The following is a 25,000-nucleotide window of genomic DNA, read 5'->3' as shown; positions in this document are numbered from 1 at the left end:
ACTTGGACTTTCGTCCTCCTGCACAGGTACCGGCAGCGCCACACCCCATGATCCAATGAATCTATGACTCCCCATGCCCGACCCAGACGTCTATTGACCTCTGACTCACAGCCAGCAGAGACATGAATATCACTGCCAAGGTAAGTGAATCTCTCCACGACCTCAACATCCTCACCACCAACAGACACAGACAGGACAGCAACATCAAAGATGTCACCGAAAGCCTGGATCTTAGTTTTGACACAAGAAACCCGTAATCCCAGCGGCTCCGACTCCTCATTCAGCACCTTGAGAGCCCCCAAAAGGATATCTAAAGTCTCCGCAAAGATGACTGCATCATCTGCGAAATCAAGGTCCGAGATCTTGACATTCCCAAACGATGCACCGCAACTTGATCTCTCCGACATCCTCCCTAAAATCCAGTCCATACAAGTGCTTAAAAGTGTGGGGCCAGTACACACCCCTGACGAACTCCAGTAACAACGGAAAATAAGTCAGAGATGGTACCACCACACTTCACAGCACTCTCAGTACCAGAGTAGAGTTCAGACATCAGATCGATCAGTTTTGGTGGCACCCCACGAAGACCAAGAATCCTCCAGAGGACATACCGATTCACTGAATCAAACGTTTTACAGAGATCAACATAGGCTGCAAGCAGCCCCTGCCGAAACTCTTGTCTGCATTCGGTGAGGACATGAAGAGCAAGGATACGGTCAATCGTTGACCTCTTTGGTGTAAAGCCTGACTGCTCTGGACGCTGCTGCTCAAGCAGATGGTGGCGAACCCTATCAAGAATTATCCGAGCAAAGACCTTGCCCGGCACTGAGAGCAGCGTCGCCCATTGGTATTTGTTGCAGTCTTGGCGATCACCCTTCCCTTTCCAGAGAGGAACAACAAGGCCCCTCTTCCAGTCAGTTGGGATGATGCCTGTTTTCCAGGCAGAGCACAAAACTGCATGCAACGACACGAGTGCAGCATTTCCACCAGCCTTGAGAAGTTCAGCATGGATGCCACAGATCCCTGGAGCTTTGCCCCGTTTCAACCGGTTCACCGCAGCCCGTGTTTCCACAAGCGAAGGTGGACCACAGTTGATTCGAGGGTCAGCAACAGGGATTGTAACACCCTTGATGTCCAACTCGACAGCTGGGGGATCAGCCTGGTACAACCGCTCAAAGTAACCGGCCTTGCGGGCCTTCCCTTCAGACTTCTCTGTCAAGAGCCTACCACTCTCTGCTCCAACTGCAGTGCTCCGAGGGATGGGCTTGGATGAACGCAATGCGCGAATTCCCCTGTAAGCAGGACGAGAATTACCTGTCCACAGGTGATGCTCTACCCCCTCACAGATTCCTCGCACATAGGCTTCCTTGTCCACCCTCAGTGCACGTACAGTTTTACAGCTCAGCTCCCTGAACAGCTCAGCTCTGCCATTCAGCGTGGCCCTGCGACTCTGGTCAATGGTATCCGGTGTCCCTTGAGAGACAAAACTCTTCTTTGCCCTGGGGTGAGTTCCAAGACATCCACCGGCAACATCAAGGACGGTGGTCTTGAAGGCACTCCACAACTCTTCAGGACCCCCCAAAGCACCCAGACCCCCCAAGTGTCCACTCAGCCTGTTCGCAAACTCCTCAGCTACGATCTCATCCCTGAGCTTGCCAACATCCAGCCTAGGCTGGGATGGCACCATTCTCCAGGATTTAAGGTGCAGCTTTAGAGTTGCTACAAGAAGCATGTCGTCAGTAATGAGGAACTGAGCACTCCGGTAGACCCTGCAGTTCTGGATCATCCTCCAACAACCGTCAATGAGGACATGGTCAATCTCCTTTGCCACACCACCAGCGTTGGAATACAAAGTCCAGCGATGAGCTTGTGGGCGCTGAAACCATGAACCAGCCACCCTAAGTCCATGACTTCTTGCAAAGTCAAGGAACTTAGTGCTATTCTGGTTCATAGTTCCTGACCCATGGGGACCAACACACACCTCATAACCATCCCTATCAGTTATAGTCGATGCATTGAAATCCCCCAAGACTAGAAGTGTCTGGGGCACTGATCAACCACAGACTCGAGCGTGGCGTAGAATGCATCCTTCACGGTGAGATCACTCGCCTCAGTCGGAGCATAAACAGAGACCAGGGAAATGACACCGAAGGAGTGACGAATCCTTATACTCATAATACACTCGTTGACCGGTGTTACCTCAATTATCATTGGTGTCATTTTGGACCAATCATCCCCCCAAAACCAAATCGCCACCACCCACAACGCCCCCAAACAACCACAACCAAACCCTCACCACCTTCGCCTTTCTCTCTCCACTACTATCAACAGCGCCACCCCACAAACATGGCATCGCTTTCGTCCCAGAGACAACGCCGAAGTCGCGCTGCCGAAGCGACGTTCTGGTGATTTCTACCACGTCCGCTCAGTCGGGGCCGAAGTCGCGCTGGCGGACGAAGCTTTGGGGGGTTACACGCATCGGTTCGGCCGGACGAAGCCCCGGTGAAAAACACACACACATCGCTCTGTCGGGCGGGACTTAGCCGCGCTGGCGGACAGAGCTTCGATGCATAACACGCATCGGTTCAGCGAGGCGAAGCTCGGTGACTGACACACACATCGGCTCGTCGGGCGGGACGAAGCCACGCTGGCGGACAAAGCTTCGGGGCTAAACACCGCCATCAGCTCGGCGGGATGAAGCTGAGCTGACAGGGCGAGGCTTTGGTGATTCCTACTACGTCGGCTTTGCCGGGGTCAGGGGTCATGCTGACAGGGCGCGGCCCTGATGATTTCAACCACGTACGCTTTGCCGGCTCAGGGGTCACGCTGACAGGGCGAGGCTTTGGTGATTCCTGCCACGTCGGCTTTGCCGGAGTCAGGGGTCATGGGTCGGGGGTCGGATTTTTCTGCTCCCTGGCCTATATAATGGCGAGCACAACGGAGCTCGTGGCAGACGGGGGCAGACGGGGGCCGGTCGATGGAGAGGAAGGACGAACAGAACAGAGCTCAAGTCAGAGTTGAGGGGCGAGAAGAGCGGGAGTTGGTGAACGAAGAAGGGACGCGGAGAGGGGCTCAGTGGCAAGCCAGACGGCTACGTGGGGACCACCGCCGGGGAAAGGGGCGACGTGGAGGCTACAGCCAGGGAGAGCTTGCCGGAGCCAGTGCGGTCCAGAGTGCTCGGAAAGTGTCAACTTGTGGAAAAGAGCGTCAACTCCCCCATACCGAGCATCCGCGCTGAGAGAGCGCCGGTAACCCCCGTCTCGCCAAAAGAGCATCGACGTACTGAGAGAGCCTCAACAATCCCCCTTGTCCCAGGCATCAACAATTCTCCCCGCACCCCCCTACCGAGCATCCGCGCTGAGAGAGCGCCGGTAACCCCGTCCGTTCCCCTCCCCAAACGTGGTGCCTGCTGTGTCGCGTGAGCCTTGCTTGGAGAACGTCAGAAAGAGCTCACCGGCCTTGCCAGAGGCACGAGGTCAGGTGCGGCTACGCTTGACCTTGCGGCTTGCCCGCCATCGCGCCACGAGGTCATGGGTAAGACCTTTCAGTCTCGTGGACCTGGCCGCTCATCCAGGCTCCACGTACATTTGGTCCACGGACCTGTCTGCCACCCTTGTCTTTGGGGGTGGCTTTTCTTTGCTTTTGTATAAGTGCATGTGGTGGCGCCATCTTGACAAGTAGACATGTCTCAGTCACTGAGTGAATAAAATCATTTATTCGGAATTAACTCTTCACTTGCTTGCTTTGACTATATTTACATGCATGATCATCACTGTATCACTGTATATACGTGCATGATTCACTGTATGGCTGTAAATACGTGCATGCTTGTGTGTGTTAATAAAAGTGCTTGTTGAACTGTTCCCCGTTTCGTTGCGTCCTCTTCCCTTGTTTGAAAGTGCCATCTTGCATCACAGAAGGACTTGGTAGAAGGGTGTAAGCACCCAGTAAATAGAATCACATACGTCGGGGTCGGCGATAACACCGCTCGGTTATCACTGAAGCACGGAACGGACCGCTTAAGAGGTTCGTGTCCTCGGCCGGTCTGCGGCGAGGTACGATCGCCCGGTTAAACTACTCGCGCAGGTACTTTGGTTGGTCGAATTTGGCGAACAACCCTATCCTGCGTGGGTGGCCAATTGGCACGATTGTGGTGAGGTCAAAAGACCCACCCGTGACTAGCTCACGCTGTTGTTCCGGGAGGGTCACGACTGAATTGTCCGTTCTGGTGGGTGACGCGGTCGTGATTCGAGTACGTGGCCGATCGCACGCCGGGCGGACCGAAATTCGTAACACTGGTGTACAGGAGTGTGGGATTCAAATCCACCCGTCTCCAACTAAATTTAAGGGAGTCGGACCAGGGGTGTGCGAAGCAACCCCCCCCCCCCCCGTTCCCTCCAAATTACGAGCGAGCTCAATTAATTCCTCCCGAGAAATAAGATGGCGTTTCAAGGCGAACGGGTGCCGGGGGAATTAGACATGGATTTCGAAATGTTAGAATCCATGGCCCAGGACGGAAACCCCGAGAAGGAAATGTTTGTGATGCAGGAACAATTTCCCCCCCAACCGGACCCAGAGTTCGAAATGGGCGCGGCAGCGGCCGCGGTGTATGACACCTCCCCTCCCCCTCTCCGGCAAAACCCCCCGATCCTGGCCGAATCGGCTCAGCCGAGCGCACCCGACATGGCCCAGCTGTGCGCCATGCTGGCGACAATGAATGCGAAAATGGATGCAAATACGTGTAGAATGGAAAATAAAATGGATGGCAATGTGCAAGCGCTGTGGGAAGAGATGCAGCAAATAGGCCGTGGCCTGCAGGCAGGCATCGAGGAAAATGTGTGCAGCAAAACGCGAACGGTGGAGCTCATAATGGCGCCGCCACATGCTGGAGCGAACGAGCTGGGGGGAGTGCAGCGGCTGTCACGCCCGCAATGGAGGCGGTGAGGGCGAATTAATTCGGGAGACGCGTCAAACGAGACTCGGAGAGGTGACGGAGAAAGTGGGTGACACAGAGGGAAAAATTAAATGGGGTGACTGCGACGTGTAAGAGACACGTGGAGACGACGGAGATAATGGACGAGATAAAAGAAATAACAGACACGGGAGGTAGAAACGGTAGAGGAGAGTCTACACGACAAGGCCAAGGGAATGAAAGTCCGAGAATACCGTCCACCGCCCGCATGCTTCAAAAGCTGCCGCAATAATTTTCATTATTTCAAAAAATTTCATTATTTGCAAAAAAAAAAATAAACCCTTGATTCGAGTTGATCATCATTCTTCATAGAAATCGCCAAAAACGGTGTTTTTGTTAACCATAGTCTATCCCCTTCTTGGCGCCAAGCCGAGAAATTCCGAATATGTCCGAAGTTTGAAGTTCCGAAGTGATCGACCAATCACAGCGCACCTGTGACGTTCGTTACATCTCGGCGTTCCATCATGGCGGTGTCAATTTTCTTCTCGAATCGAGAAAAATAGGAGTCAAAAAGGTGAGAATTTAGTACAAGAACATGCATTTTTTTAACGAAATAACATATCATATCAGTTCATAAATGACCGATTACACTGTTTGTTACTTGTGTTTGAATGGATGACCAAGATTACATGAGATATTTGAAGATGTTTTCTCCGATTTCTCGCCGAATGTGCGGAGCATTTCACAGCATCATGATGACTGAACTGCTGCTGGTCGGTCATGATCGAATGAACCACTGAGCTGGCGTTGTGTTTCTTCAATGTTCTTCTATAATGCATGTCAACAGACCGTCCGTAGTCCTACATGCCATACCTTCCCCAATACCTGCACGGTTTTGTCCTGTAGTCCATTGTTTTGAGGAGTCACGTCTGTCTGAACATGTTGTGCGCATGCGCAGTCTTTCTGGCGGGATCGTACTAGGCGTTGCTAGGCAACGACACACATGCTGAGAATTTTAGCCTCTGCATAGCAGGGTTTCTTGCATAGAAATGGCGGATTTTTGTACTTTTTCTGAAATAATGAATAATGAAAAAAAGCCTCATGTATTTTCATTTCATAAGGACGGTATTCTATGACTTTCATTCCCTTGGCCGAAAGACGGGGTGAAAAACGAGCACACACACACACAGTTAGTGGAGGACGACGAGGGAGAGCTTGGGGAATGTCTCGTGACCCGGTGCAAGCAGCCGGAAAGCCTCCTTCAGGAATGGAGGGAGACGCTATTCTCCTTTGAAGCTGATCGCGACCATGTGGGTTCGGTCGTGTCGGGCGAGTTGGAGGGGGCGAGTGCTGTTGACGGGTGCATGGAGAGCTTGGGGGGTATAGAGGCCCCGGAACCCCTTGTGGTGGCACTAATCCCCAGTGCGATTGTCCCGGTGCGTGTGTTCACGAGTGTGGCGAAATGCGTGCTGCAACGCGCACATAGCGTAGGTGCAAAGGCGTGTGTGAGAGCGACCGCGTGTGTGTCAGAGACTGCGTGTGTGGATGAGACCCTGTGTATAAAAGAGACCCCGTGTGTGAGTGGTGTGGTTGCGAGTGTGCTGGAATGCGTGCCTCCCAGCACACCGTGTGTGAGTGGAACCACATTTGCGAGTGAAAGGGCATGCGTGAGTGAACGGCCGAGTGTGAGAGGGACAGCGTGTGTGAGGTTGCTGTACGTAAGGGAGATGACGGTCGGCATGAGGGAGCACGCAGCCGCGTCTCCCGGTGTGAATGTCATAGAGTGGTGTATGAGCGTCGTGACACGCAGGTGTGCGTGGGTCGAATGGAGACGACGACCGCGACAGAGGGACAAAGGCCGAGTAGCAGCCGTAGTTGCATTGGGGACGCGCCGGGTTTACCCAGCGGCGAGCGCGAGGTTTGGGCCGTGCTTCGCGCGAGACCGCCACGTGCGCGCTTGCGGGAGTGAAACCCGGTCCGGAAACGCCAGCGGTGGATGTTGCCGATCCCGCGGACGGACAAAGGGTAGGCTGGATTACGGATTCGGACTGGATGGGTTCTCCACGCGGGCGTGTGTGTGAAGCTCCGACGAGTGGAACACGTGTTCGTGTGGGGAACCCCTCAAAACGCAAAGCTTGTTTTGCTTTTGAATGCACAGAGTGGCGTCATGGCTGCGTGTATGGTTGGAATCCGGCAGGAGGGTGAATCCCTGCCGGATGGTGCCGTCCAAGAGGGACGAGGGACGTGAACAGCTGCCATGACGTCACGCCAAAGGTGCGCGGCTGTGAATTGCCGCGCTGGTGCGCAGGTTGCGAGTTGCCGCGCTGGTGCGCGCATTTAAAAAAAAACAAAAACCAAGCCTCGCTTCGGGTGAACAGGATTCCCTGGGCAAGGGGTGGAAGACCCCCTTGGCCAGGGCACAGGACACCACTAGTTAGGGGGAAGGGTTAGTGTTCGTTCGACCAGCTCCATGGGGCAGGGATAAGTCCTCATGGGGCCCGTGGAATGGATTAGTTAGAGGGATTGTAGTTGAGATTTAGGAGGGGAAATTATTTTTGAGAATTTGAGGACAGTGACAGACTGTGGATGTGTAGTGGGGATGTAGCTTAGCTACGTAGTATTAAAAGGAACGTGCTGTAGTGTAAGGGACGACATAATGCATGAGGTAGTTAGGGGAAGTAGATAGAAGAATGGCAGTGGTCAGCGATGGAGTGAAATTAAATGGAAAAAGTACATGATGAGTGAGTGAGGCCAGCGGGTCTGTGTGAATGAAGTGAATGGGGAATTAATGGTGCGATGAGTGATTGGGGGGAGGAGTGATTCCCGCCCAAGGGACCCCGGGGTCAGTGTAGAGTGAGTTAGCTGGGTTAGTCAAATTGACAAAAATGGAGGTCGTTTTGTTGTTGGTGGGAAAGTAGGCTCGATACCCGCTTGGAGGCGTGCAGGAGCCCTGTTGACGGGCTGGGAGCGTGGCTACGAACGGTGAGTATCGCTGAGTGGGTACCCCGGGCACCCGGCTAGTCGGCCGTGGTAGGCCAAGGGTCCAGTGGGGGCCGGGATAGCGTAGTGGGTACGGGTGACCCACTGATGCAGGGCCCAGAGTGCCATAGGCCGCGTGGGCAGTGTACTGGGCACAGGTGACCCTCGGAAAGGGGCCCGGGGCGCCAGCCTGCCACGTGAGCATTTCAGGGAAGGCACTCCCCAGTGTTTAGGGAGCTGGTAGGCTCAGAGGCAGTGTAGTGCCCGGGGGTGCCATCGTTTGGGAATCAGCAGAGGGTAATTCCTGCCAAGGGAGCCACGCGTCCCAGCCACGAAACCGTGCAAGGGCACGAGATGAAAATTGGAGGGCATGGCCCGGAATTTGTGAGGACACCAACATAGGCGACGGGAATCTTGGTTGTGAGAACCGATAGTTCAAGCGAGAGGTGCTTGTTGAAAGCCCCGGGGTAGTTTAAAGGTTAATGGTTAGGGTAGATAGGAAGTGTACCCCTCCGCACCATCCATCCCTTCGCTCTTGTTGTGGGCCGCTGGACCCAATCTGGGTTAAGATCGCTGAAGTCTGAGGAGGCCATTCTGAGGCTTAGCTTGGACCTCGACACAGGACGCTAGCTCTCCCTCATTCCCCTCCAGGAAGGGAACGTAGGGGTTGGGAGTAGGCTAGGTGACACGATAGGTTAGCTGAACAAAGATGATAATGGGTGTTAGGGGACGACATATAGTGGGGAATAAAAATAAAAACAACAAAAAAATAAGTTGGGGCTAAATTGGGTTTTACAAATTAAGGGAGTGGGTATAGACATTGACAGGCAAAGGCGATAGGTTGGGAGGGAGACCGTAGGGTAGGTCCGAGCCCGCCTTCCGAGTGGCCAGCACCACCGCACTCCCTCCACCAACCTCCATTTCAAGGCAAGGGGCCGGCCAATTTCATCTGCTGGCTGTGTTACGACAAGGCCTGTGCCGGCCACTTCATCGGCTGGCTGTTACTACAAGGCCTGTGCCGGTCGGATCGTCTGCTGGCTGTTTTACTGCAAGGCCTGTGCCAGCCACTCCATTTCATTCGCCGGCTGTGGTTGCCTGTAACAGCCCACCTTTGCCATGCCATGCCTTGCCTGCCCACCTTTGCCATCCATGCCTGCTGCCCTCGATTCTGCGTTTGCCCCCGTTCTGTTTTGCATTCCCCCCCCCCCCCTTGTTCGATGCCATGTGCGCCAGGATCACCGCACAAATTTGCAGGGACTGCCCTGATGGCAGCTGCAACACGGGACTGCACCAGTGGCCTGCGCATCGTTCATTGCTTGTGTTGCTTGAGCCGACACGGAGACTGCGTTGTGCAGCCCGTGCGCCGTTGTGTTCGCTGCGTTCATTTTAAAAGGGGGAGGTCTTGGACTGCGTGTGAGCAGCCGGCCACGTTCCCTTTCACCTGCATTGCATGAGCCAGAGACTGCGTGCAAGCAGCCTGGCTCCCTGCCAACTTCTTTTCTCTTTGCAAAGTCCATCGATCCTGGGCCATGGAATAGTGTAAATTATAAGGTTAAGTTGTTAAGTTGTGTATTGTATATGAGTGCGCCCCCGGCATGTATGTCATAGCGCCGGCATTTTATTTAAGTCGTCCGCATGAGTGGGTTTGTTTCGTTAGTTACTCAGCCCGTAGGTTATTTATTTTGGGGACACGAATACCATGAATGGCGCACTCAGGGGTCCGAAGGTAAAATGTATGAAGGGAAAACTACACATGATGGCACAGGAAAATTCGGTGACTCGGGACGAGTCTGTAAAAAGGGGAGCGGGTAGTGTTACGACCGTGGAAATTTGCACGACACCATAAAAGTCCTCAGATCAGTTATGTCGATAAGTATATGTGTAGTTAGATTTCCCCACCATTGTTTAGAGGGAATTTCCGTGTTCACAGGGCTGTGATCCTTTGAGATAGCCATTTTTCTTTTCTCTATCATTATTTTTGACCAATCATCCCCCAACAACCAAATCGCCACCACCCACAATGCCCCCAAACAACCACAACCAAACCTCCACCACCTTCGCCTTTCTCCCTCCACTACCATCAACAGCGCTACCCCCACAAACATGGCATCGCCTTTGTCCCAGACACAACGCCGAAGTCGCGCTGCCTAAGCGACGTTCTGGTGATTTCTACCACGTCCGCTCCGTCGGGGCCGAAGTCGCGCTGTCTAAGCAATGTTCTGGTGATTTCTACCACGTCCGCTCCGTCGGGGCCGAAGTCGCGCTGGCGGACGAAGCTTCAGGGGGTTACACGCATCAGTTCGGCCGGACGAAGCCCCGGTGAAACACACACACACACACACACATCGCTCCATCGGGGCCGAAGTCGCGCTGGCGGACGGAGCTTTGATGCATAACACGCATCGGTTCGGCGAGGCGAAGCTCGGTGACTCACACACACATCGGCTCGTCGGGCGGGACGAAGCTGCGCTGGCGGACGGAGCTTCGATGCATAACACGCATCGGTTCGGCCGGACGAAGCCCCGGGGAAACACACACACACACATCGCTCCGTCGGACGGGACGAAGCCGCGCCGGCGGACAAAGCTTCAGGGCTAAACACCACCATCAGCTCGGCGGGATGAAGCTGAGCTGAGAGGGTGAGGGTTTGGTGATTCCTACCACGTCGGCTTTGCCGGGGTCAGGGGTCATGGGTTGGGGGTCGGATTTTTCCGCTCCCCCGGCCTATATAAGGGCGAGCACAACGGAGCTCGTGGCAGACGGGGGCCGGTCGATGGGGAGGAAGGACGAACAGAACAGAGCTCAAGTCAGAGTTGAGGGGCGAGAAGAGCGGGAGTTGGTGAACGAAGCAGGGACGCGGAGAGGGGCTCAGTGGCAAGCCAGAGGGCTACGTGGGGACCACCACCGGGAAAAGGGGCGACGTGGAGGCCACAGCCAGGGAGAGCTTGCCGGAGCCAGTGCGGTCCAGAGTGCATCAACTCTCGGAAAAGAGCGTCAACTCCCCCATACCGAGCAATGCACTGAGAGAGTGCCGGTAACCCCCGTCTCGCCAACAGAGCATCGACGTACTGAGAGACCCTCAACAATCCCCCCCCCATACCGGGCATCAACAATCCCCCCTGTACCGGGCATCAACAACCCCCCCACCCCCCATACCAAGCATCCATGCTGAGAGAGCGCCGGTAATCCCGTCCGTTCCCTCCCCAAACGTGGTGCCTGCTGTGTTGCGCGAGCCTGCGCGGAGAACGCCGGAGAGAGCTCACCGGCCACTCTAGGGGCACGAGGTCAGGCGTGGCTACGCTTGACATTGCGGTTTGCCTGCCATCACGCCACGAGGGCGCGGGTAAGACCTTTCGGTTTTATGGACCTGGCCGCTCATCCAGGCTCCACGTACATTTGATCCACGGACCTGTCTGCCACCCTTGTCTTTGGGGGTGGCTTTTCTTTGCTTTTGTATAAGTGCATGTGGTGGCACCGTCTTGACAAGTAGACGTGTCTAAGTAACTGTATGAATAAAACCATTTATTCGGAATTAACTCTTCACTTGCTTGCTTTGACTGTATTTACGTGCATGATCATCACTGTATCACTGTATATACAGTGGGGAGAACAAGTATTTGATACACTGCCGATTTTGCAGGTTTTCCCACTTACAAAGCACGTAGAGGTCTGTAATTTTTATCATTGGTACACTTCAACTGTCAAAGACGGAATGTAAAACAAAAATCCTGAAAATCACATTGTATGATTTTTAAATAATTAATTTGCATTTTATTGCATGAAATAAGTATTTGATCACCTACCAACCAGTAAGAATTTCGGCTCTCACAGACCTGTTAGTTTTGTCTTTAAGAAGCCCTCCCATTCTCCACTCATTACCTGTATTAACTGCGCCAGTTTGAACTCGTTATCTGCATTAAAGACAGCTGTCCACACTCAATCAATCAGACTCCAACCTCTCCAAAATGGGCAAGACCAGAGAGCTGTCTAAGGACATCAGGGACAAAATTGTAGACTTGCACAAGGCTGGGATGGGCTACAGGACAATAGGCAAGCAGCTTTGTGAGAAGGCAACAACTGTTGGCGCAATTATTAGAAAATGGAAGAAGTTCAAGATAACAGTCATTCTCCCTCAGTCTGGGGCTCCATGCAAGATCTCACCTCGTGGAGCCTCAATGATCATGAGAGGTGAGGGATCAGCGCAGAACTACATGACAGGACCTGGTCAATGACCTGAAGAGAGCTGGGACCACAGTATCAAAGAAAACCATAATTAAGATACTACGCCGTCATGGATTAAAATCCTGCAGCGCACGCAAGGTCCCTCTGCTCAAGCCAGCGCATGTCCAGGCCCGTCAGAAGTTTGCCAATGACCATCTGGATGATCCAGAGGAGGAATGGGAGAAGGTCATGTGGTCTGATGAGACCAAAATGGAGCTTTTTGGTTTAAACTCCACTTGCCATGTTTGGAGGAAGAAGAAGGATGAGTACAACCCCAAGAACACCATCCCAACCATGAAGCATGGTGGTGGAAACATCATTCTTTGGGGATTCTTTTCTGCAAAGGGGACAGGACGACTACACCGTATTGAGGGAAGGATGGATGGGGCCATGTATCGCGAGATCTTGGCCAACAACCTCTTTCCTCAACAAGAGCATTGAAGATGGGCGTTGCTGGGTCTTCCAGCATGACAACGACCCGAAACACACAGCCAGGTCAACTAAGGAGTGGCTCCGTAAGAAGCATCTCAAGGTCCTGGAGTGGCCGAGCCAGTCTCCAGACCTGAACCCAATAGAAAATCTTTGGAGGGAGCTGAAAGTCTGTGTTGCCCAGCGACAGCCCCAAAACCTGAAGGATCTGGAGAAGATCTGTATGGAGGAGTGGGCCAAAATCCCTGCTGCAGTCTGTGCAAACCTGGTTAAGAACTGCAGGAAACGTCTGATCTCTGTAATTGCAAACAAAGGTTTCTGTACCAAATATTAAGTTCTGTTTTTCTGATGTATCAAATACTTATTTCATGCAATAAAATGAAAATTAATTATTTAAAAATCATACAATGTGATTTTCAGGATTTTTGTTTTAGATTCCGTCTTTCACAGTTGAAGTGTACCTATAATAAAAACGACAGACCTCTACGTGCTTTGGAAGTGAGAAAACCTGCAAAATCGGCAGTGTATCAAATACTTGTTCTCCCCACTGTACGTGCATGATTCACTGTATGGCTGTAAATACGTGCCTGCTTGTGTGTGTTAATAAAAGTGCTTGTTGAACTGTTCCCCGTTTCGTTGCGTCCTCTTCCCTTGTTTGAAAGTGCCATCTTGCATCACGGAAGGAATTGGTAGAAGGGTCGAAGCACCCAGTAAATACAATCACATCCGTCGGGGTCGGCGATAACACCGCTCGGTTATCACTGAAGCACGGAACGGACCGCTTAAGAGGTTCGTGTCCTAGGCCGGCCTGTGGCGAGGTACGATCACCCGGTTAACTACTCGCGCAGGTACTTTGGTCGGTCAAATTTGGCGAACAACCCTATCCTGCGTGGGTGGCCAATTGGCATGATTGTGGTGAGGTCGAAAGACCCACCCGTGACTAGCTCCCGGCGTTGTTCCGGGAGGGTCACGACTGAATTGTCCGTTCCGGTGGGCGATGCAGTCGCGATTCGAGTACGTGGCCGATCGCACGCCGGGCGGACCGACATCCGCAACAATACATTTACTGTATATACATATATATCCATTTATGAAAACATATATATATATATATATATATATATATATATATATATATATATATATATATATATATATATATATATATATATATATATATATACTCACTCAAGTGGGGACTGTGTTTGGTACATGGGAGGGATTCCTCAAGGGAATTCCCATTTGCTGCTCCACCCTGGAAGCCCATCGTTCACGTCCGCCCACGTGGGAAAGAGGGAGAAAACGGTCGCTCTCGCTCTCTCTCCTCGCTGCTTACAAATTGCGTCTGAACCTGTTGATCGGCGGTTGTCCATTCAGCCAGATCGTTCCCACAATCATCGAGTTGCCTGGAGGAAGCAGAATCCCGGCAGCGACTTCTTCGGCGGGACGTTCTGTTCGCATTCCACTCACAGGTAAGTCATGTGCATCAGCGAGATGGCTCTGTGCTCTCCTTCGTCCCTTTCGATTTCTTCTCGGCATCGGCCCGATGGTCCATTGTATAAATAAACCCATTGCGCATGAGGCGCTCCAGGCTGCGATCATCACAGCTCCACACATCTTCCATAGTTCCATCTCGGGAATGATCAGCGCATGATCAATCTTTCCCCGCGAATAAGTGACTGTCAGAACGGCGTGTGGACGCGTCGGTGGGATTTGAAATAATAATAAAAAAAATCATCTGATCACACGAGATTCTGCTCCGACCACACCCTGGAGATCTATTCCACTTCCTTGATGTCCACTCGTAATAATCGACCGGGCCTCGGATATACGGGGCTCACAGGTGTTCAAGGTGTGCAAGCTCGTGGTTTGAGACAGCATCACTACTGACCAACAGCTTCCATCTGCACGAAGTTGATATAAAACGACAAGTTTTCATGTAGTTTTTGATCGACGCGACACAAATTCTGGGAATGAACTAAAGGGGGGCATCGCATGTGCCTCCATTAACGGTCATCGCGATCCACACCATAAACTGAGCCCATCGTCGATCACCGGGAGGTGCTGCTCACGTGAACATGATGTGTAAGTAACTGTGTCTCGGAATCCTGGGTGCCGATATATGGGATTAATCACTGTTCACTGTTAAGTTTTCCTTTTGTTGTCCGTAATAATACATTGAACACAATGATAAGCATCTTGTAATACAGTGCGATCGACAACAGCAGTCGAGCTTTACATTCCTTTGTGATGAATGAGAACGCGCAGAACGCTCGGGTCTGGCAGGTGACCAAGAACAGTACCGAAGGACAAGGGTTATCGACCGTCATGTGGAGGAGGTTGTGCGTGGTACGGATGTATCTTGTGCAGCGTGTGTACAGTGTCGAGGCAGTGTGCAGGAGTCGTGTTGCACTTGCGGTGGTATATATAAGGAAGCACGTAGAGGGAGTGAATGGTATTATATGGCGTCACAGTGAGGTCCGGCGCTCGTGTGAGGTCCACAGTGATGATCGATTGTTACCATTATGTTCATTACACGAGATCCACGCTGCCTCAGATCCTGTTAAACAAAAGGTGATTAAGTGTGACGCATATAATACTGACAAGAGTCGGGCTTTCTTTGCTTACATATTTTGTCAACAAGTTAACGATCGACAGCGAACTATTGCATCATCATCATCATCATCATCATCATCATCATCATCATCATCATTCAAATGTTTTAAACGCTTTCATGACCTGAACAGTCCTTTCGTCCTTTCAAGATGTTCAGGGAGATCCGTTCTCCTGGAACTTCTTGACATCATGAACAATAAAAAATATATTTTTGTGTGAGTCTGTTGCTAGAACTGGCAAAACACACACACACACACACACACACACACACACACACACACACACACACACACACACACACACACACACACACACACACACACACACACACACACACACACACACACACACACACACACACACACACACCATTCGCAATTGTTGAACGAACAGGAAATAGAGACCTTGCTCAGGTCTTGTTGTTCTTGTTGATATTAATATTGTTTTTTTGTATTTGTCCTTTGTCAAAATTCCGTTGCTTTCCCACCTGAATAGACTTAAAATCAGAGCGGCTGTTTTCCAGATGAATCTGATTCCCTCAGGGCTAAGCAACAATTGGGAAGCAGCAATGCTACTACTGATTTGTTTGACTCCGACCCACCCCCTCTCCTTTTTAAAACTTCTCACACGATAGTTATATCTATTTTGTAATACCGTACAAATTTTGGAGCTCTTTAAAGAGATGGACGACAGAGGATCTCGGTGGTGGAGGTGACCTGTTCAGAGAACACATTACTACGTGCTGTCTTAAGAAATATGGATATGGGCAGGGACTATGAGCGGCAAATTTGATTGGTGATGATGGCGTAAAGTGCCGTAATATTTTGGCCAAGTACTGCTCAACGGAAGGAATTTGAAAGTTCCAAAAAGATGATTTGTGTTCCAAATTGTTCAAGTATATAATTCCATTGAAATATAATAAAGAATTTACAGGCCATAGAAAATATAATTCTGGAAGTTTACCGCTGTTGATGTTCGATCTTTTCCACCACCTTATTTAACACAATACATTAATTTATCTGTGCATGTTGTTTGTGTTCTTTATGACATCCTTAAAAACAGTAAGTTTTCTGATTGGAATGATTTTCAACTTTGTTTGACTGCCGGCTAGGCACACAGAATAAAAACAGTTGCACCTGTGTCTGAAGGAAGTGGAGCAGTTTGGCATTTTTAATGTGAAATAGGCAAAGCCAAGAAACAAACGAAACATGGTGGGTAAGAGACGTTCTTATTCTTCATTTTTATGGATGGGCAGATGTAAGGACATCCCGAGTATTGAAGCGACTTCACCGCTTAAAAATTATCTCGCTCCTCTACGCGCATGCGACATCGGGACGAATTCAGATCCAATGTACTGTTAAACGGCAGCTTTGTTCTCCGATCCAGGTTCAAAAATATAACATTCAATTTAAATTAAGTTTTTACTTAATCATAAGCTGATGTTTGTAGACAGAAGGACAGACAAACAGACAGACAGAAGTTATCCAATTGTTTAACCCTGATTTTCGCTTTGCATGCGCAGGGTAAAATGGACTCGGGAGTGAAACTCGGCGATGATGGGCAAATTTCCTTGTTTGAGATTTGATTTAAACACCCCCTTTTTAATATAATTAATGGACTCATTTAATTATATCCTTTATCAAGACTTCATCCCTGGTCAACCACTTTTGTCAGCCCACTCAAACTCGCTGGCGTCTTAATTCGCCATTTTTTTTTGGGGCCTGCTCAACAATGCCTTGACTCGGAACAGGTCACAACGGTTTCTTTACGATAAAACGCTGAAATGTTTTTTTTTCACTTTCCTCACTCGTATCATTGAATGCTTCGTCTTCCTACCTACAAATCACTGGATACATCACAACGTTTACAAATGCTTGGAGACGCTAGTGTTCATGCTTTTATTTAATTTCCGCATATGCGATAAGCTCAAAAATCTCTTAATCTGAGCCAAATTTCAAACTTTAAACTGCGGAATTTAACTTATCAGCAGCTCCCAATGCAAAAAAATGTTTATTTTTCCACTTTGGACATTGTTTGATACTTGTGGTGTCTCCAGGTGGTGTTTAATATGGCCGTTCGGCGATCACTATTCGCTTGCCAAGCCTGGTGTTCCTTATCAACTGTTTTGTTGCAGTGCTTGCTTGAGTGCATAAGCCACTTGGCGAGCACTCTTCAAGCTGTTTGGATGTTCGGTTGCAAGCCATGGCAATACACGGTAAAAGTACTGGCACTGTCACTCTGCAAAACAATCCAAAATACATCGATCGACGTGCAAAATTCAGGTCCCCCCTGCTTGTGTTGCGACCTGCTGTTCCTTATCAATGGATGGATGGATCGAAAGGATGGATGCAGGGAAGGAATGGATGGATGGACCAAACTGATGCTTGTAAGCCATGGAGAGACAACAGACGGTGGTGTAAATGACTCTTTCTTTTTTAATCACAGCTGTTGTCGTTTTTGAAAATAAAATTACAACTTGACATTCAAGATAATGTTAGATGATAATGTAGATGAAGTACATATATAAACATGTGTTCTGTTGTCTTAGTGAAATCTGACAAAAGTTTAAAATGCAAGCTTCACCTCGGAGCGGGCATGCTGAGCACCGCCCAGAGACGTTCCAAGACGCAACCTTGGTGGAGTACTTTAGAGATTATTAGGGGAGAGTTGTTTCCAAAACCCAAGCTCATTGCAGTTGCTGCAGGGAATGTAATGGCAGATGAAGGAACAGCAACTGAGAACTCATTCATCAGTCATTCCTTCCATCTCGTGTTCACTCTGTGAAATTGGAGTATCGTGTGTTCATGAACAACTGTGGAACTTGTGAATCCACTGGGGTGCGATAGGCACTATGGTCTCTTGGTCTGAGCCAGGTTTTGGGGTTTGGACTGCGGTGTTGGGCTTGTGTCCGGCTGCTGGAGGGGTGTTTGTCCAGTTCGCGTGTTCTTTGGCACTCTGGGTGGTGTGTGACCCCCTTGGAGAGATTCATTTCCAGAGTGGGTAAACAGGGTGGTATCTGCAGTTTGAGTCACATACCTCAAGTGAAGCCCATGTTATAATCACTTCATAAATGGTACTTGCTATTTTAAAGTGATGGGTGGTTTTGCTATCCTGTTTGAACATGCTATTTTAAAGTACCCCATTTTGTTCAATTCCCTGTTGATCCCAGCAGATGGGACCACCCCCCCCTTCCCCTCAAGTCCCCCTCCCAAATGCAAGTCGAATCCCCCCCTTCTCCAAATCTAAATCCAAATCCATTGGGACCATACTCTGCGCAGAGCGTTGGTGCTCCCTTGGCTAATGGGCACAACCCTGGACGGGTCGCCACTCTGATGCAGGATACTCAAATGGCTTAATTATCCCAGCAACCTGGTACTCATTTTACCAACCTTAGAAGGATGACAGGCTGAGTCAACCTCACCTGGTATTAATTCAACAGTTGAGCAGGATTTGAACTCAAGACCCTGGGATGATCAAACCCACCACCCTAACCATTAAGCCAACACCAGGCATCCCCCCTCTCTTCCCTTCAAGTCCCATGACCAAATAAAAGTCCCAAACACCCCCTTGCCCTCTCCACTTCTCCCTCCTTGCTCCCCCATCATCTTTGCTCCCACCCCCTCCTCGCACTCCCTACCTCTCGGAGTATACATTGATGTATGATAAAGCATCGCTCTCCCCCCTCATTGCTCTCCCCCTTCCTCACTATCCCCTCCTAGCTCTTCCTCACCCCCCTCTTCCTCACCCCTCCTCTCTCTATCTCCCCTTTCTCTCTCTCCTCACTCTTTCCTCCTTCCTTTTCGCTCCTCCATTCATCCCTCTTCACTCCTCCACCTCTCTCTCTCTCTCTCTCTCTCTCTCTCTCTCTCTCTCTCTCTCTCTCTCTCTCTCTCTCTCTCTCTCTCTCTCTCTCTCTCTCTCTCTCTCTCTCTCTCTCTCTCTCTTTCTTTTTCTGCCCCCCCCCCTTTCCCCTTCGTCTTCCCAATAGCGAAGTGATGGGTGGTATTTGCTCGTATTTTATGTCGAAGGACAGTGAGTTACTTTATTGTGTGTTATTCTGTTAAATTGCCAGTGAGCACCCATCCAGAAGTGATAAAAGTAACCCTGTAACAACAGCCACAGCATTCTTGACATAACTTTATGCATCCTGATGGAATGGAGAGATCTCCAGAGGGAATTACCATGGACGATACAATAGCCAAAAGGGGCAGCATGGATTTGTAAAAGTGTATATGAACAAGTCCTTGACATTGGTGCTTTGGAATCAAATATCCACATCAGCAAGAACAATATAGAATGATTTGTGGCTTCAGAAAAAGGTTTTTTTTTTTGCAGCTGAAGTCATGCGAGACATGATGAAAGCAGGAGAAAATAACTCACAAGGAAAGACCCAAAAAAGAATGACGGCCCTTTATTGTGATGATTATTATTTTACATTGTCTAAAGGTTTTGGAGGAGATACAACACAAATGATACACATACATGAGATAATACTGGATCTGACTTAGGACAAACACAGCTGATGAGCCTGGAGAAAGTGATGTAACTTTGTGACGTCACTTTTTGTGTGACTTTGTGATGTCTCTTTTCCTTTTGTACTCAACGGGGCAAATTAGGAGAAATTTCCTCCTCCCCATGGATTCCAACCTATGGTTGTTTGTCCATGCCATATCCTTTAAATGCTGAGTGTCAAGCAAGGAAGCAGCGCATACCATTTTATAGTCTCTAGTATGACACGACCAAGGTCGGAATCAAACCACCAACCTCCCAGACTCGGAGTGGAAGCTCAAACCATTGTTCCATTATTAGGCCCTTGTCATGGGCTGCGTGAGTTCTCATCAGGATCCTTGTTTAATACATTACTTGGCTTCCCTCCCATCACTTCAATGATGGGTTTAATCTAAATACGGAATATTGTACTTGACAAACATATTGCACATCTATGTGTGAGTGCCAGTGGATGTAAAAATCTGTAAAAAACGTGAAAAATGATTTCTTTAAATATATAAGAGAATTATTGGTGTTTGTGTGCTCATCCCCGTGTCCTAAAGGGTTCCTACTGCCATGGAATAATAAATGTTACAGTTGGAACCGCTGCATTCAAGCTCAAGGTGCCGCTTATTCTTCCTCGATCGCGGTAACACGGGCTTTTAAAACAGGCAAGTTTGTGATTCAATGAACGAATTTTTGTTCCAAATAAATTGATTATTAGCTATCATACGGTACCATTTGTATTGTTGCACGACAGCATAAACTCTTTAGAATAAAGCGTTATGGACGGAGAAACGCGGCTCCATTAATATTTAGATTATTATTATTATTATTATTATTATTATTATTATTATTATCTATACGAATAAAAGGCGATGTGTGTATGTCAGTGTGTGTCTCCTACTCTCCTCCCAAACTCCAAAATCATGAAATCTATCAGCCTGAAACTAAGAAAACTTGTATACCAAGAAAACTCCAAGGAAGTGCAAGAGTGAAAATTGGGTGTTTGCGTTAATTAAAACACCCCCTTTTGAAGATAATTAATGACTTTATTTAATTATATACTTCATCAGGTGATCCTCGGCCACCTCACTCTCTGGGGTCTTAAGGTGTTTCCTGGGTAACCTCGCTGGGAACTGAAGCCGCCATGTTTTTGGCCTGCTCAACCATGCCTTGACTTGGAATAGGCCGCAACAATATCTTAATGATAAAGTTGTTTTTTTCACTTTCCTCACTCATATTATCGAATGCCCGTTCATCATAGCTACGAATCGCTGGGTACATTGCAACACTTATAAACGCCCGAAGACGGCAAACGTTCATTGCTTTATTTCATTTCTGCACATGCGATCATTGTGAGTATCTCTTCAACGAAGGAGAATTACAAAATTTAAGATCCAGAATCAAACTTAATAGCAGTTCGGACTCCGAGAAAAGTGTTAATTTGTCCATTTTTGACATATTTGACATTTTGGGCATCTCCGGGAGGTGTATGCTGAATGTGACTGTTCGGTGATTGCCAATTGCGTGCCAAGGGAGCCGTTTCTTTTCAGCTATTTCATTGGAGCGCTTGTTTGAATGCTTAAGCCACTTGGCGAGCACTCTCCAAGCTGCTTGGATGTTCATTTCAGGGAAAAGTACACGTGCTTTCAATCTCACATCGATTGGACGTACGTTTCCACCTTTGTTGGATCCCGTAGTGCCGTGCGATGGCTGCGTCAGGAGGCGTCTCATCCACTGAAAATGTGCAATTTTATTTTTACAGGACATCGCTTTGTTTAACCTTTTTGTGCGATCTCCATTTGTAATCCACCTCTCACTTCGACGTCGATGCTTCCAAAGAAAAACCCCAATAAGGTCCATCCGACCAGGTGTTCCGCATGTTTGTTCGAGCTGTGAAGGCAGAGAGTAGTGATCGGCATTTTGTGTTCTGTGGCTTGATACATTTTTGAATTTAACTTAGCTAATTACCCACTTTAAATCGAATCGTCTCTCAAAGAACGCTTTTCAAGGTAAATCATTGTATTTGTCAGTTTTATTTACTTCATACATGTATACATTTACGTGTGTGTGTGTGTGTGTGTGTGTGTGTGTGTGTGTGTGTGTGTGTGTGTGTGTATGCACGCATCCGCATGTCATTGATTGGTATCTTCATATGCGGGTTTCAGAATGTTGAATGGAGTCCTTCCAGGGTGGGCTCAAAGTATCCACCTTCATTTCGGTAAGGGGGTCACGATTGATGGACCAAGCTGTGAAGTTTTCCGTTCCCAAATTTTTGTGCCGAGGGCTCTCTTCAGGATCGTCGCTGAGCCCAGGACGACTTCCAACTGTAGTTCGTTTGTCGTGATATTCGCATGGATGGTTTTTTTTTTTTTAATCTCTGTGAGGTTCTTCGTCATCATTCCCGAAGATGCAACTATCACTGGTAAAACTTTGGCATTCTTCGGCTTCCTGGATCTTTTCACTTCATTCTTGAGGTCTTGCTATTTGGTCATTTTCTTGACTTATGCGTCGTTTAGTTTAAAATCACTGGTATTAACAACTCAATTGGCAATGCCTTCTTCTCTCTTAAGTATGATATCTGGTTTCAATGCTTTCTTTTCGATGTTCATGCTCGATGGGATCATAAGGTTGTACGTAAGGGGTACTTCTTGTACCATGTTTTCAGTGATTGCTTTTGGTTCATTTTCCCACAAATTCTCTGGAACTGGAATATCATAGTTTTTGCAGATGTGCCAGTGGATTACTTTACAAACTCTGTTGTGTCGTCATTTGTACAGCTGTTCTGTCATGGTTTTTTTTTTGTTTGTTTGTTTGTGTTCGATCATTAAGCATCACATATCATTCCCTTTGCTCACCCCACCTCCACCCCTCTCCTTTCTATCTCTTCATATCTTCACCTCTCCAGCATCCCTCTCACTCTTTCCCCATTCCTAGCTTCCTCTCCCCTCCCTCCCTCTTCTCCTCTCCCCTCCCTCCGTCCTCTCCTCTCCCTTACGTCCTCTCCTCTCCCCTTTCTCACGCTCTTTTTTTCCTCCTCCCTTCTTTTTCCTTCTCTCCTCCCCCCAATCAATCTCTCTCTCTCTCTCTCTCTCTCTCTCTCTCTCTCTCTCTCTCTCTCTCTCTCTCTCTCTCTCTCTCTCTCTCTCTCTCTCTCTCTCTCTCTCTCTCATCGCAACATTTGGTGAGGTATATCGCCCTCCCCTTTCTCCACCCCCCTTTTTCTCTCCCCCCCCCGCCATCCCCAAGTACCCCACCAGCGAAGTGACGGGATGTATTTGCTCGTTAGTAATATAATTCTGTTATTTATTCATATCCTGGAAACATTTCAATTAATTCCAGGCAAAATTGGTACTTTAACTTATGAGAATAGCATTTCTTTTTAGTTCTCATTGAACCGTGAACGTCTGAAAGCATTGCTTACGTGGTTGATTTCGTGACTGGTTGTCACCATATTGGTTCTTTTGGCAACACCTCTTATTGACTCCTTGATACTCCTGCAAAAACACACATTGTGTTCCCTCTGTGCTTCAGGCAGGTTGTCTTATGAATACTGTTGAACAGCAGCACATGTTGGCTCATTGTGATCGTCATAATTTACTCTGTAGTAATTACAACAATCATTAAGATATATGGACAACCATATGTTTTAAAAGTCTTACCAAGAGATTTGATTGGGTAAAAATTGTTAGTTTACTTCCACAGGTGTGGGTTTGGTTTCCATTGATGTTCAATGTGGTTACAGCTTGTCCCTCTACTCTACAGTTCGCTGGTGACCTCAAAGCAAAAACTCTCATGTTCACCATACTTGTGCCCAAACAACTTATTTGGCTGGGTTTTGCAACTTTTTGATAATGTTAACAGGGCAATGGTACCTATTTCAGAAAAAAACGACTTTCAGTTTTGTTATATGTAGCTGCAATTGAGTTATAGAGCAAATCAGGCCAGACTCTGTTGTCTGCTAATCCTGAGTCCTTTCTTAATCATGAGGTGGAACCACAAAGGAAATGGCACATAACGAGTGCCTGAACTGCGCTTCTAAACCATGAGGCCTTCAACACATCTCGACAAAGAGTAGGTGAGTTATTTCCAGCAGCTGAGCCAAATTCCACATTCCTGTCCTCATGTGCAGAGGCGACATACTTCCAGAGGCACACTGCACCTTAATAAGGACGTAACCAATGAGCCAAATTCGTAATGGAATCCTAGTCCAATATGCACTTCCGAACAACAGGGCTAAGCGCTTCTGTAGTCCCATCTAACCAGATCAAAAGGCTAAGGTGGTGGACTTTGTTCTTTTTTTTTTTAAACCAGAGACAGAAAGGGAGCCCTGTCTACACAACACACTGAACAATTCTGAGGGGCTGATCCACATGAGTCAAAATGTGCACCACATGATGCATTTCCATCAAAACAGCATCCTTTAGAAGCAATGGAATGCAGCACCATGCTCCAGAATTGTTCCTATGGTTTCAAGAACTAATGGGGAGATAAAGTTGGAATTCCATTTCATGTGGATGCTGAATCCAAAAATAAATGGATTTCTGCAATAATGCGCCAGATACAGGAGCCAACCACGCATTCATGTGTTCTTGGGGAACACATTTGCTGGTATCTCGATGCTTTATCTCAGGTTGGTAAATTTCTTGTGTGTCCTCCCACGAAAAGTCAATTTTGTCTGTCTTATATTTATTTATATTATCAAAATAACTGCATTGTCCTGATCTCACCTTTTGTGTCTGTCTTGGTATATGCTTGTGCATTGCTCATTGTGCAGGAGTGTGTAATCACCATCATGGCCATTTCTTCCTTTCCATTCTCAAACTCTCGATGATTCCATTTCTTTTCTCATTATTTCTCCAGTGGTGTATATAGAAAACATAAATAAAGATTTTTTTTTTACATATATATATATATATATATATATATATATATATATATATATATATATATGTAAGCTGTTACTTGTGTAAATATAAAATATATATATATATATGTAAAAACATACACACTCTGAGACGCAACTTAAATCCATACCAAATTAAAATTGAGTTATATTTGTGAAAATGGATCAATGTATGCAGTCACATGAGATTTGTCAGCGACAGTCCTACAGAATCTCCATAGAGACCGGAAAGTTGGGGTGTGCATGTGACGTCACAAAAACATCAAACAATATCGAGTGTGACCACCTTGGGTGGCAATGCACGCTTGAAATCCACGGTGCACAGATAAGCACAGGCGGTGGATCAGAGCTTGTGGCTTTGCTGTCCAATGGAACTGAAAGGCTGCAGTGAGCTCTGCAACATTGCGTGAAGGGTTCATTTGACGATTGCTCCTCAAACCACAACA

The 25,000-nt window shown here is 48.3% G+C and overlaps 1 protein-coding gene and 1 long non-coding RNA gene across 17 annotated transcripts in view; one reads left to right on the top strand and one right to left on the bottom strand.

The window, feature by feature from the left end:
• The window catches only part of LOC147027559 (uncharacterized), a 34,909-nt gene extending 21,040 nt beyond the window's left edge, over positions 1-13,869 (bottom strand). The window contains exon 1 of the long non-coding RNA XR_015057112.1: positions 13,730-13,869. This is a non-coding gene — a long non-coding RNA (uncharacterized LOC147027559). The remainder of the gene's footprint in view (positions 1-13,729) is intronic.
• The window catches only part of LOC147027556 (oxysterol-binding protein-related protein 6-like), a 185,148-nt gene continuing 165,552 nt past the window's right edge, over positions 5,405-25,000 (top strand). For 6 of the 16 annotated variants that reach the window (XM_085877064.1, XM_085877058.1, XM_085877062.1 and 3 more), the window contains exon 1: positions 14,487-14,626. The gene's annotated coding sequence lies outside the window, so the exon portion shown is untranslated. Of the gene's footprint in view, positions 5,487-13,837; positions 14,014-14,486; positions 14,627-14,799; positions 15,116-21,821; positions 22,074-25,000 lie in introns of those variants that run through there. The other 10 variants (XM_085877059.1, XM_085877048.1, XM_085877060.1 and 7 more) reach the window with 7 other exon arrangements.

The sequence above is a fragment of the Eptatretus burgeri genome, chromosome 4 (genome assembly GCF_056783735.1).
Source record: "Eptatretus burgeri isolate ZD-2024b chromosome 4, Ebu_testis_v1, whole genome shotgun sequence".
In the NCBI taxonomy this organism is placed as follows: domain Eukaryota; kingdom Metazoa; phylum Chordata; class Myxini; order Myxiniformes; family Myxinidae; genus Eptatretus; species Eptatretus burgeri.
This window is presented reverse-complemented; position numbering and strand designations above follow the sequence as displayed.